The sequence below is a fragment of the Coturnix japonica genome, chromosome Z, assembly GCF_001577835.2.
Source record: "Coturnix japonica isolate 7356 chromosome Z, Coturnix japonica 2.1, whole genome shotgun sequence".
NCBI classification, from domain to species: Eukaryota; Metazoa; Chordata; class Aves; order Galliformes; family Phasianidae; genus Coturnix; species Coturnix japonica.
In genome coordinates, this window is record NC_029547.1 from 60,498,801 (window position 1) to 60,509,900 (window position 11,100).

The window sequence follows — 11,100 nt, forward strand, 5'->3', positions numbered from 1 at the left end:
GGGGAAAGGTTTTTGTTGGAGTTGGTGAAGGAACAAAGGATCATAAAAAGTGAAATGCAGTCTAAATGTGCTTGTAACTGCAAACTGAATTACCTGGTTGATGGTCAAAATGAAACAGAGCTAATAGTTTTCTGAGCAGCATTATTTTTCACAGGCTATTATGAAGTTCCTCACAGTACTTTCTGTTCCCTGGTTTTGGGGAAGATCAAGTGAGGATGCCCTTTAGCCTGGGAATGCCCTTCATGGGTGGGGAGGAACTACCAGCTCCACTTCACACTTGTCTGGGCCTTTTCTGCAGCACTTGAGGAGTGTAAAGAACTGCAGAGCTGGTCCTAAACAGAACATGCTGTGGTGTCTAAGGAGCAATACATTTTCAAAGGCCACGACATAAATTTAACAGGATTTCTCTCATTAACTTCAGTCATGTAGCAACGCTTATCCATTAAAATGACAGGCCATATAATTATTTCCTGAAAAATGAAGATGGAGTAGAATCTGCGATCCATGGCATAGTGAGAAATAAAGGGCTGAGACACTGAGGCTGCTGTCAGCCAATTGTGGGACAGCTAAGAAATGCTCTGAAATTAAACCTGTCATAAAGTATATACGTAATACAGCCATACACATCTCTGTTGTTTTCTGTAAGGAAGCAAAATGCATATGCCTGGTTTTAATTTCAGTATCCTGTTGTTAATGCTAGAAGAGAGCTCAGCACGTCAGCTTTGAAAATAATGTATATATATAAATAACACCCCCTGCTAAGGGCAGTATGAATCTTTTCTGCTGCTGCAAGCAGAGACCTACCTGACAACTGTGTGTAATGGAAGGTTCCTGAAATCCACTGTGTGCAGCTGCCCCTTAGTGGCTGCCCTGGCCATGAGTGTACATGGGTGAAGATGCTCGCACAAATGCTGTACCACACAGTTGCAGTACATAGCACGCTCCCGGTCTCCTCACTGGTGTCACAGGGGACAGCACGTCTGAGGCAGGACATGCACCTCAATTCCTCCATCCACTTTGTAGTTCTTGCTGATATGAGTAGTGAGGGTCAGCTGTGAGCCATGTGAATGATGGCTAAATAACTATGAAATTCCCTTTTCCTGGCACGGTGTTGTTTTAAGGCTTAGTGTTTTTCTTCCTCTTTTTGTTCTGTGACACTTTCCTCTCCGTGCTCTTTATCACTTACAACTCCCAGTGACTTTTCCTCCTGCAGTCAGCAGAGGGAGATACGTCCCTTACATAAAACTACAACAAATTAGACACGGAATCGTGCTCACTCCTTGTGCACTCACAGGGCCCTCTGCAGCTCAGCTTGTGAGACTGAGGAGCCGCTGTCACAGGTGCCATCTCTACACCGTGTAACTGTGGGGTTTCCCCACCCAGCAGTGCAGATCGGCCCCATGATGTCACAGTCTGGGAGGTGACAAAGGGGAGCAGCCCGAAGCCCCTGGAGAAGCAGCGCTGTGTCCGCCATGTGGGTCACGCTGCTCTTCTTGGTGCTCTTCCTGCCTCCGACTGTGATGACCAGAGCGTTGATTTTCCCTTTCCGTGGTACGTACCAGGTAAAACCTGCTTATGGTAGAAGTGATTACAGAGGTTCTGTTCAGCTGGGTACAGAGAGAGGCAAAAGACATTTTTCCTCTGGTTGTTCCTCAGTTAAACGCTGTTTTTCTTTGCAGAGCTTAGTAAGGCCGTTCCTTCCCACTGCTGTTCTGCAGGTTTGATCTACAGGAATGCACAGAGCTCATAGTACAGGAGTGCACAGAGCTCATCCAGCCCCTCCAGCATCCACACGGTGCCACAGTGTCAGAGCACACACTCCTGATTTCTCAGTGTCAGTGCACGTGTACAGCTGTCGGAAGCAAGTTGTACTTCTAAAGTGGGGATCTTATTAAACAGCAAGTGGCAGCACTTAGGAAAAGTCAACTATATTGCTTTATTTATTTGTTATATGATTCATCCCACTAGTTTTAGTTGCCTGTTGCAGTAACACATTTTGTAGCCTGTCAAACCATCAGCAAAAAGAGTTTTAAAAATATCCAACCTTTGATGAAGCAGTTGTTTCATTTCTGGATAGCAGCGATTCCTGAAGGTTACTGGGAGCATTACAAGGAAAATTCACGTGATGCTGGTAATAGAGAGATGATAAATAGCAATAAAATGAAGTTAAGTTGCAAAGTGTGGCTGTACTGCCACTTTAGGGTCAAGTGCTCAAGATTTAGAGGTGGGAAAACATTGAATGTGGCCTTCAGAACACTCATCTTCATCTCATTTTAGGTAGAATACTGGAACCCAAGCACTGGAAAAAGAGAATTGGAAGGTACCAGCCTTCACAGAGGCTGTTTCTGTTTTGTTTTGTTTTTCTCTAAATTTGGCTGCATTGGATGAACCACAGATCAACTGGAGCTCAACCGGGTTGTCTGAAAACCATCTTTCTCACTTGGTTATGAGACTTTTTGTGCATCTTCTCATTGTGCCCTTCGGAAAACACCAGCATCACAGGGCCAGAATAAGAGTTTATCTTGGTATACTCTCATTTAGACATTTGTGCAATAACGTTTGTGTTCCACCTAGATCTTGAGCAGGATCCGTCAAGGAGGCATTCGCAGAATTTGCAACAGCACTGTAAGTAAAGTCTGTGAAGTCACGTAAAATCTGTAAGAAAGGGACTGGCTGGGCACGAGTTATCAGGCAGTTATGCATCTTAAATTACATCCCGTACTGCATTCATTTGCTGCCAGAAAAGCTGTTCTAAGAAACTCAGAGCTTGTCCAAGAAGTCCTAAGTCCAAAGAACAAAACACAGTCACCTAATGGCAGGTGAGATGATGCACAGCCTGCCTGCCTCTCACCTTTCAGCAAAATAAAGGTATCGGTGTTACCTGACTTGCAGAGATCGATCAGTTCTTACAGGTCTCTGCTTCTTTTCTCCAGGTTTCGATAATCTTCCTGTTGATTTCCCTTGTGAGCACCCACAGAGCTCACAGTCAGTGGCTAAAAAGAGCCCACTTCTAAGCTAACTGCAGGAAAGAAGTAAAGCCACAGTACTGCGCATAGATCACCATGGCCACTGCAGTGCTGGTCAGGTTATGCCTCTGAGGCACTTCTGTTAGACATTAACAACCGAGGGCAATAAAAGTGGGCTCTAACAGCAGTGTATTTTTCTGCTGGGTGAGCAGCTGCAGATGGGAAGTAACACATTTGTCATCGTTCTGTGTCAAGAAGAGAGTTGGTCTCAGGTGAAAACTGCTGTAGCACTCAGCACACCACAGGCAAATGAGACACTGCTTTCCACACAGGGCAGTGAAAAATGAGGCACAAAGCTAAAAAACACTTCTGCAAAAGCAGCTGCTTTGAAATCTGGATGTAGAGATGGGGATTTCTGTAAGCACTTTGTTTCTATCCCTATGAGATTTTTCCCGCTTAACTGCATCTTCTTTATTATGACGGCTAGTAGCAGATGCCCTTTCTGCCGAAGGAGATGAAGAGAAGATCTCTGAGGAAGCAGAGGCACTAGGTAACAACTAATGGGCACTTTCTTTGGGGTAATGGTATCTCTTGTGCATTTCGTACTAGTATATCTGGTGCGCTTCTGAGCTGGCAATAAGCAAATCTTTGCTGATCTGATGATGTCTGAGCTCAAGATTCTCTGTTACTTCTAAGTTCCTAATATTGCTATGTTAAGTGCTCAGTTTTTTAATCACTGCAGAACTGCAAAACCCAAGAGAATAAACTGTTTTTTCCTTATCCTAAAGGAAGCCATTTTACCACTTTTCCAACAAGCTTTTCTAGATAAATATCTGGTTTTTAATTATTTGTCCTCTAGGCTTCTGATCCTCATGATGCAGTATTTATAGGCATGCTTCCTCTGCTCCCTTTCCCACTCAAGTTCTGAACTTTCTGATTATTCCTGAGACAGAGCAGAGAAAGAAAAATCCTTGCGGCTTCTGTTTTTCCTTTCCAGAATCCAGATTTGGACCCCAATATCGTGCCCTACAGAACTACAATGAGGAGCAGCCTTTGAATGGTATGGTAGAGCACTCGGCAAGGGATTAAATAGGACTTTAAATCAAACTAAGTATTAGAAGAAATATGTCAATCCCAAATTTGATGAGCAGTAGTGAAATCAGTAAGAAACCTTGAATTGAGAGTCTTTGTCATGCTCTCATCCTACAACCACAGAACAGGAAAAACACCAGGCAAACCCTGTCTTTGGGGTACACACGTATTAGCAGGTAGAAACACCAGAGCCAAAGGATGGTGAAACTTAGTCCATATTAACCAATGATAGAAAGCACATCGCAAACAAATACTGAGTGTGAAGAAATGCTTCTATCCCTGAAGCATGAAAAGTGCCTCGGACTGTGTACCTTTCATTTTCCTACCTGCCTCCAACTTTTACTACTTCTTTCCACCCGAGGCAATGTGTTAAACATATTCACAAATGTGTGGATGGAGTTAAGGTTCTATTGGCCTGAATGGGAGACATCCACTTCTGATCAAAGGTATCATTTAGTTTCTGAGATTCTATGTTCCTTCCCCATACCGACCCATTCAAACAGCAGTTTATACTTACTCTACATCTGTAAAAATAAATTGGCTTATTTCTGTTTCTGATTAATTGAGAAAAATATAGTAATCTCATTTCATTTTCTAATGAGGGGCTAAAAAGCAAAAATTTTTAGCTGAAACAAACTGCAGTGAAAGAAATTATCCTAGAAGCTGCATCTGTGTGTTTTAAAGTACCTATATAGAATCATGAGAGGTAGGATAAAAAGTTATTGCTTACGTGTAAGGTTTTTCATAGAATCATGTAGAATCCTCTGAAGGCCATCTAGTCCAACTCCCTTGCAATGCACAGGGACACCACAGCTCCAACAGGTTGCCCAGGGCCTGATCCAGGCTGGCCTTGAAAGTCTCCAGGGACGGGGCATCAACCACATCTGTGGGCAAACTTTTCCTTTTCATACCTAATACTGAACTATTGCTGTATCATAAGTGTTTCAGACCCGGTAGCCAGATTTCTGAATACTAATGAGGATGTATCATACATAGACTTACATGGTTGTATGATGCTGAGTCTCTGAAAGAGATGGAAGAGCAGAAATGTGGATTGTAAAGATAAATCCATGATGGGAATGAGTCACCGTTTAAAAACTCTGCAGTGCTCGCAGCAAAAGAACTGGATCTTATTGGTGCTGCTTATCAGAAGAAAACTGCAATCAGGAAAGTTAAGGAGATCTAGAATAAAGGAGTGGGCCAGGTGTCTGTGCAGACTATACCAAAATGGGAGGACATCGACATCATCTGTAAACAGCTGTAAAGATCTTACGAAAGACACGCTCACGAACTCAGTGAAGGCAGCTCTGAGTTTCCCTGCTTCACATGGGCAAGGAAAGTAACAAGTTGCAATTAGCTGCAATTTTTTGAGCAGATGCACACAGATTATTTTATATCCTCATAGAATATTTCACTGCTTTTAAGTGGCTCACAGTAGATCTCGCTTGTTTCTGTTGAAACCAATGAATTAGCGGTAGAAAATGAATTGTTCTTTTTATTGCATCCCAGATGTTTCTTTCTGACTGAACAAGAACAAGTGATTTCCTGATTTCAGTGGCAACAGACTCCATTCAGGTCACATATTTCTCCAAGAAACACCAACCAGTGATGTAGTGCAGCAGCCTTGTTGGGTTTTGCACACAGTGAGGCAAGAATACACAGAATCAGTGGCCCACAGATGTTCTCATCTCTGAATAGATGAAAAAATGGATTGTAATGAAGCTCAGAATACTGAGAGCTCCTGTCAGAATTATCCTGTGTGTAGAGAGACTGTCAAAGATATAGTTTGGGCCGAGTTATTTACAATTAAATGGGTTTTTGCTTTTGCAGAACTATTCAATATATTAGAAAGCATTCATTATTTTATTGGCAAAAATTATAGGTACAGTCTATTTCTGTGCATGTCCATTTGCCCAGCACGTCACCTGTTTGAATACTGATGGTGTGATGTTCTTTGCTTTTGTTGTAGTGTCGGACAACGCTGATTTGATTCAAGGGAACACAGCTGATGTAACCAGAAAAGAAGATTTTAGAGAGAGTGCGATTCTTGCTGTGTCANGCTTTGATTTTGTTGTAGTGTTGGACAACGCTGATTTGATTCAAGGGAACAAAACTGCTGTAGTCATAGAAGAATGTTTTAAAGAGAATGTGATTCTTGCTGCGTCATCTATAGCTCTTGTGATGTTCTTTGTACTTCTGGCTTCTATTTGTGTGTTTTTTACAAAACGCAGGATGAAAAAAGGGTAAGTGTTCCAGTCACGAGCTGTGTCTGTGCTGTTTGGATCCCTTTACAACAAGTAAAGTAGTAAAGTGAGCCCGCTTTCCTCCAGATACCACAGGCGGAGCTCAGGAAGGCGGGCAGACGCTCCCCAGCAGCCAGAGGTGCTGCGGCCTTCCCCAGCGCTGTGGGCCGCCCTGGGCCTTCCTTTGTGAGGGTCCAGCTGCAAGGAATGGCCTTTGATTTATCTCCTAACTCCAACACCACTCCCCCATCAGCAGACAGAGGTGAAGGCTTGATTTGGACTGTGATATTCAGTACCTGCTTCCCAGTGCTGTGGCAGCTTTGCTATAGCAGGCCCACCAATTCCACAGCAAGGAACAAAAGTCACATCTTGTCTCTTGCTTGCTAACCACATTCTCAGATGGTCTGGATGTTTGCCATTGGCTTCTCATAGCGTGCTAGCTGTCAAGAGGAGCGTTGTGTGAGTGATGCTTTAGCAAGACGGCCTCCTCTGCTAAGAGATTGGTAGAAATGCTCCTCTGAGCTCTCTGCAAGATGGAGGTAGACATGATAACTGGCCTCGGGCTGTGCAGTAACCTGTTAGTTACTAGGTTGTATGTGTTTTGAGAGATGCTTTCACCGATACCTCCAGCCCCCAGTAAATGACAGGGCTGTAGGATTTTGGATAGCGAAGGAAGGTTCTGCTCTAAATGTAGAATTAAAGAAACATCTTAAAACGTGGCAAGTGCTTGGAAAGGCTGCATGTGCAGATGGAAAGCAAATGCAGAAATTATCACAAAATATAAAGTATGTTACTGCCAAGAGCCTGTGTGATAAACTGTGGTACGATGACATTCACTTCTTTGTCTGTTCAAATCTTGAAAAAAAATTAATTTCAGTAAGGCTAAAATTCAGTAATTTGTTATTCTCACACACACACACACACACACATATATATATGTATATATATTGTTTTTTTTTGTGGTATCTGCTAATTATCCATTGAATCATAGAATGGCCTGGGTTGAAAAGGAACACAGTGCTCATCAGGAATTTTCGTCGTACCTTTAGACGCTCACGTGAACAGCAGAAATCGGCAAAGGGTGGGACGAAAGCAGACGGCTCACACAAGAAACCCTCAGACTCAGAAACTGCACCTCTTATTGACTGAATTGATGAGCTATTCACTGATGCTGCATCAAATCCCAGTAGAACCTCCTTGGCTGAAGACTCAGATTAAAAGTGAAATTAAATATAATCTCGTTGCCAGCCACTGACAAGCTTTAAGAGATGGCTTATGAGCAACTATGATGTTGGTGCTCAGTTGACTTAGAGAGCTCTCTTAGTTTCTTGTAGCATCAGAATAGTGTGTCTTTATTGTGTTTCACATACATCTTATATACCATTCACTTACAAGCGAGACATTCCTGATCCTCTAACAGTTCCTCTAATCAGTTAATTGGTCCCAGCTTCTCTCAAACAACAGTGATGAAGGATGAAAGGTTTCTTAAGAGTAACAGGATTAACAATGCATATCAATGGAACCTTCTGTCTACCCTTAGATGCGAACAGACACTGCTTGCTCTTGTCTCTCACTCTGGTCTTCCAGGGCTTCAAAGTGATAAAGTCTACCAAAGAATCTGATAAGCTCTTTGGTGACTTGCTCACAGTTACATCTACCCCCACACTATGATTCTGGAAATAGTGCTTGTGATTCACTGAGTGTGTAATTCAGTATTCCCTGGAATAAACTTCATGTTCTAATAGGAGGACTGTGTCTCTTTTTTGTTAGTGGGTGCAGAGAGCAGTAAATTTGTCAGTCACATTTGTTGGGATGTGACAACGCCCATCTTGCCACTTTATACCTAAGAACTGAATTTCTTGGGCAGGTCCTTGCACTTTGTCTCACTTAATAGCGAAACCAGCAGACAGGAGGATTTGGATTATCCATTCTCCTTTTTTAAAAACCTCCATTGCTGTATCACCCCACACAATGATGTCATCAATGTACTGCAGGTGCTCAGGAGCACCACCCTGTTCCGATGTGGCTTGAATCAGCCCATGGCAAATGGTCGGGCTGTGTTTCTACACCTGGGGCAAACAGTTCCAGGTGTACTGAACACCCCCCCAAGTAAAGGCAAACCGTGGCCTACACTCTGTGGCCAAAGGGACAGAGAAGAATGCGTTGGCAATATCAATGGTGGCATACCATTTTGCCTCTTTCGATTCCAGTTCATACTGGAGTTCCAATATGTTTGCAACAGCAGCGCTCAGTGGGGGTGTGACCTCATTAAGGCCACGATAGTCCACTGTCAGCCTCCATTCTCCACTGGCTTTCCGCACTGGCCATATGGGGCTGTTGAAAGGTGAGTGGGTTTTACTAATAACTCCCTGACTTTCTAGCTGCTGAATTAGCCTATGGATGGGGAGCAAGGAATCCCTATTAGTACGGTACTGTCGTCTGTGTACTGTCTTTGTGGCAATCGGTACCCGTTGTTCTTCCACCTAGAGTAACCCCACAGCAGACGGATCCTCTGATAGGCCAGGCAAATCAGCTGCTTAATGTTGTCTGTACCTACAGCAGCTATTCCAAAAGCCTGTTGGTATCTTTTGGGGTCCTTGAAATGTCCCCTTTTTAAACAGTCTATCCCATGTATGCAGGGAGCCCCCTGGCCAGTCACTATGCAATGTTTCTGCCAGTCTCTCTCAGTGAGGCTTACCTCAGCCTCCAACACAGAGAACAGCTGAGACCCCCCAGTCACTCCATGTATATGGATGAGTTCTGTTCCTTTATAGCTTGAGGGTATCAGAGCGCACTGTGCACACCCGGTATCCACCAGTGCCTTATATTTCTGTGGTTCTGATGTGCCAGGCCACCGAATCCACACAGTCCAATACACTCTATTATCCCTCTCCTCCCCCCAGATGAGGGCAGAGCCCCTCTATTGGTTACCTGCAGCGGCAGAGGCAACTTCAGTAGCGGTTGACCTCTCTTGTAATTCTCTCACCCGTGCTCATAGTGCATAAGAGGGTTCATTGTGCCACCTCCTCATATCCTCTCCATGCTCACGTAGGTAGTTCCACAAAGCACGATGTGACATAGGCTCACTGTAGTCATTCACTTGAACAGGCGGGTGTTTGAGTCTGATGGCTGAGACTGCCACAGGTTCACTGTGATTCCTTGCCATGGACCAGTTCTTCAGTATGCTGTCTTGTTTCCCCTCCACTTGGTCCAGTCTCTCTGCCATTTGGCGGATGGCTGCAATGGAGGCACAGGATGGCGCTAGTGTGCTTTCTGCATTTTGAAGTGCAAGGATCAGCTCAAAAATTGGAGGTCTATTATCCAGCTCTTCCTACCTGTTGACAGTCGTTAATAGTACACTGGAATATCTCTCCGGTGCTGATCATATGAACTCATTCCGTATTTCAGGAGTACTGCTCACCTACTCTGGGTCATGGCCATTGTGTGGGTCCTTAGGGACAAACGTGGGATCATACAACATTTCTGCCACAGCCATTTCTCTCAAGTATTGGATACCTTTCTCAGCTGTACTCCATTTTTCCAGTGCAGGCTCCAGATCACTTCTGACAAGATAGGTACCCTCTACAGCTGGTAGCATCCTTTCCCAGAGAGTGTCGACTCCATCCAGACATCTGCTGATCCCTCTACCAACAGATGGGTTTCGAGCGATGTTTCCTAGCTGACGAGCCTCATTGCAGCTTAGGGACATGCTGCTGGCCCCATTGTCCCAACACCGAAGCAGCCAAGTGACAACATTTTCATCTGGGGCTCAGGTAAACTCTTTTCTCGTGCCTTGGATTTTGGTAATTTTCAGAGATCTACAAATAGTGGTAATGGTGACTTTCCCCTCATCATCACTATCCTCTCCGTGTCTGTCCCTCTTCTGAGTTGCCTTCCTTGGTGATGGTGGTTTTGGGGAGGGCCCCTCGCCGGGGTCTTTCTCTACTTCCTCCTTCCGTTCCAGACATAAAGACACACGTTCCCATCTCTGGCCTTCAACTGGGGTGACTGACACTGATGCTGGTGTTCCTGTGGTTGGTTGGGATTGCCTTGGGGTTTTTCCCTTTGGGTTTGGGTCTCATTTTTGAAACTCCCTCTCTCCATCATAATATTTTGTATGACTCAAGTCAAGTCGCAAACAAACCGTTCCTTCTGAGATCCCCCTGAGCTACACTATCCCTCACTCAAATACTCATTTAATTTCTCAAGACCCCTCCAGTGTTCAGGAGTAAGGTTACCAGACACCGGGGGTCCCGATGCTTTTGATCTTTTTCCTAAGTCTCTCACTATTCTTTGCCAGTCTCTCTGCGTTTTATAGTAAGTTACTTCGGGGATTATATTCAGAGAGACTGGCAACACAATACCCAATCTGACATACCAGTCAAAAATAAGGAACTCAGAATATTCGTAAACCAGTTTGAGCACAGTGTCTGTGATGTTCGTTAGGCTGAAAGGGAGCCAGGCAGGTATCCCTATCACTGGCTTCCATGGGCTAAATACACGTACAAATATCACCCAAAACACACTGCTCTGAAGTCCTAAGTACAGGGCTTGTAAAATAAGCCACTTCATCACTGCCCAAAACATTGACCACATTCTCCACAAAATAATGTCGCGGAGTTCTCTCTAGAGCTCACTCCGTGACAGCGGGAACAAACCCGGGCAGGGAAGGAACAAAAGTACCTCCCCTCTCTAACTGCACGGTGCGGCGCAGTGCAGCATGGCCCAGCCAAGAGAGGGGAAGGGGAGGGAGATTGTGAATGGGTCTAGGAGGGAAAAGATGAAAAAAAAGAACGATC